Here is a 3,672-nt window from a genome sequence, read left to right as displayed (position 1 = left end):
GATACTTGATTCACTCAACAGTGTCTCTTTCTGTTCTTTGGAGCTTTTTAAAGATATTCTCCTTTCTTTGCCTCCAATTGATTGGCCATCTCTTTGAAAGACTTGTTCATTTCCTCCTTATGAGCCTCAAATAATTGGGCAAACATGGCTTCAAAATCATTTTCCTGTGCTTCTGCTGAATTGGTGTATCTATCGTTTTTGGGGTTTGCTGGTGAAGTCATGATGTCCTGATTTATGTTGGAAGTGTTCTTTCGCCTACCTCTGGCCATTGGCTTATCTGAAACCTTCCCTGTTTGTTTTTGGATTCTGCAGATCAGACTGGTTCTGTCTCTCTCTGGTGTCTGGAGAGTTCTTCAGGAAGCTGAGCACTCTCAGCGTGTGCTGAGGACTAGCTGTACCTGTGGGAGGAAAGTACGCAGGCGCAAATGGGGCAAATGCAAGTGTGTGTGCGCGCGCGCGCGTGTGGGTCTGTGTGTGTAAGTGTGCGTGGATGAGTTTCTCGAGGGACAGAGTGATGGGTAATGTTGAACCCTTGAGTGTGCTCATCCTCTTTAGCCATCAGGGAAATGCAAATCAAAACGACCCTGAGATATCACCTTACACCCATCTGAATGGCCAAGATGAAAAACTCAAGGGATAGCACATGCTGCAGAGGTTGTGGAGAAAGGGGAACCCTCCTCCACTGCTGGTGGGAATGTAAACTGGTACAACCACTCTGGAAAGCTATCTGGCGCTTTCTAAGACAAATAGGAATAGTGCTTCCTCCAGACCCAGCTATACCACTGCTAGGTATATACCCAAAGTTTGTTCAAGTACACAAAAAGGACACTTGCTCAACCATGTTTATAGCAGCTCTATTTGTAATAGCCAGAACCTGGAAACAACCCAGATGTCCATCAACGGTGGAATGGGTACAGAAATTGTGGTATTTTTATACAATGGAATACTACTCAGCAATCAAAAAGGAGGAAATCATGAAATTTGCAGGCAAATGGTGGGATCTAGAAAAGATCATTCTGAGTGAAATATCCCAGAAGGAGAAAGACAAACATGGGATATACTCACTTATATAGACCTATAATATATGATAAACATAATGAAATCTATACACCTAAAAAAGATAATCAATTGAGCGGACATGGGGTAAGATGATCAATCCTCATTTAGAAAGACAGATGGGATGTGCATTGAACGTATGACAGGAGTCTACTGAGCGCATCTGAAAGACTCTAACTAGCAGTGTTTTCAAAGCAAAGACTCATGACCAAACCTTTGGCAGAGTACAGGGAATCATAAGAAAGAAGGGGAATTAGTCTGATGGGGAAAGGATAGGAGCTCCACAAGGACCAAATATATCTGGGCACAGGGTCTTTTCTGAGACTGACATTCAACCAAGGACCATGTATGGATATAACCTAGAATCTCCACTCAGATGTAGCCTGTGGTAGCTCAGTAACCAATTGGTTTCCCAAAGTGAGGGGAACAGGGACTATTTCTAACAGGAACTCAATGACTGGCTCTTTGGTCTCCCCACCCCCGAAGGGAGGAGCAGTCTGTTAGGCCACAAAGGAGGGCTTTGCAGCCAGTCCTGAAGATACCTGATAAAACAGGATCAGATGAATGGAAAGGAGGTCCCCCCTATCAGTGGACTTGGAAAGGGGCACGGGGGAGATGAGGGAGGGAGGGAGGGACTGGGAGGGAATGAGGGATTGGGACAAGGCTGAGATAGAGAGTTAATAAAATGTAACTGATTAAAAAAAAAAAAAAAGACCATGACTACCTATGAGCTCCTAATAAATAAATAAATAGTAGATATTTCTATGTGTTTACATTAAAGGAACAATCACTAAATTATACATGTTCAAACAAACAAACAAAAAAAGATGTTCTCTCAACCATTTTGTGATTAACAAAACACTACCATATTTACATCTCTGGATTGGAGTTTATTCGCATGTGATCTGCACTGAAATAATTCATAGGAGCACCCAGACACAGCTTGTTATCTCTCATCTTATCTTTCAAGTAAAGGCAATGATTTTTGTGAAGACCAAAATCATGAGGTGATGTTATTGAACTGACCATAAATGCATTTGTAGTAGAAAATGATACATATGCAACCAGCATTAGCAAATCTGTGAAATTTGATGTTTATTTATTGTAATGATAGCTGTTGAAAATGTTTTGAGATGCTATTTGGCCATATTCTGATGATACCTTTACATAAAGTGTATTATCTTCAACAATTTCATATATCTAGTAGCAATTCTATTGGTTGTTTTTTTTTTTTTTTTTTTTTTTTGAGCTATTGGTCATACACCACTTTTCACAACAAATAGAAATATAAAACTTAAATCAAATAGAACTTAATTGGAAACAAATGTCTTTCCCAACAGGGCCTACATAGATGCCATGAAATACTTGTGGGTTACCAGGATTAAGAATAAGTGTGGTGATGTATTCAACTAGCCTTGAGAGTCCAAAAATTCTGTTAGACATCCTACAACTCAAAGGATAGTGTCCCTGAGCTGCTGTTAGGCTCCCAAACTGAAGAATATTGATGTATTGATGTTATGAAATTTATCCACAGGACTTCAATTTTCTCCAGTATGAAATGGGGGTGAATATTATCTTAAAAGACTCACTATAATCTGATATTTATAGTTGTAGGCTTATGTCTGTCTGTGGAGGGTTTATTTTAACAATTTGTCTCTTTTGGTTTTATTACAAGTATATAAGGCTAGAATCAATATACTCATTTGTTTTGAGAGGCAATTTATGTCACTTCTAGAATATAGCAACATTAAGAGTATTTAAACTAATTTAAACCTATATAACTTGTTTAATTTTTTTTTATGATCTTCAATATTCCTATGACTTAACCTCATGAATTATGAAAACCACACCATTCAATGAACTATCAACAAGTAGTACTATAGAATCCAAGTGGGTACCATTGTAATAGGATCAGGGACTCTATCTGACATGAACTGATTGGACTGCTCTTTAATTAACTCCCCATGAGGGGTAAGCAGCAATACCAGTCCACAGAAGAAGACAATGCAGCCACTCCTGATGAGACCTAATTGACTAAGATCAGGAGAAAGAAAAAGAAGACCTAGCTATCAGTGGACATGGGGAGAAGCATGCATGCAGTGGGTGAAGAAGGGAGGGATTGGGGCAGGAGGAGGGAAGGAACCACAGAGGGAATACAAAGTGAATAAAGTGTAATTACTAAAGCATTAAAAAAGAGTACTGTAAATGATCATAAAAATGTAATTACCATGAACCTCAATGAATTTATTGACAGGTTTTCTATAGTAGTCTACGATGTTGTATGCTGAGAGAAATATTAAAATATAATATTTTTATTCTCATTTAAATTTCTCTAAATTTATTTAGGATAAGATGAGTCTTTCTCAAGGGAAATGATCCAAACATTTCTTCTCCTTTTGCTTATAATACTATGCTCTCAGAGACAGCCCCTGTTCCCCTTACTAGTGGCTGGCTCTTTGATCATCTCCTTCTGATGGGGGAGCCTTGGGAAGAGCCTTACCATTCCAGAGGAAAACAGTGCAGCCAGTCCTGATGAGACCTCATAGGCTAGGGTCAGATGGAAGGGGAGGACGACTGCCCCTATCTTTGGACTGGGGGAAAGGCATAGGAAGAGAT

Source organism: Meriones unguiculatus (genome assembly GCF_030254825.1).
Source record: "Meriones unguiculatus strain TT.TT164.6M chromosome X unlocalized genomic scaffold, Bangor_MerUng_6.1 ChrX_unordered_Scaffold_31, whole genome shotgun sequence".
In the NCBI taxonomy this organism is placed as follows: Eukaryota; Metazoa; Chordata; class Mammalia; order Rodentia; family Muridae; genus Meriones; species Meriones unguiculatus.
The sequence above is the reverse complement of the archived record's forward strand: the minus strand, read 5'-3'. Positions refer to the sequence as shown.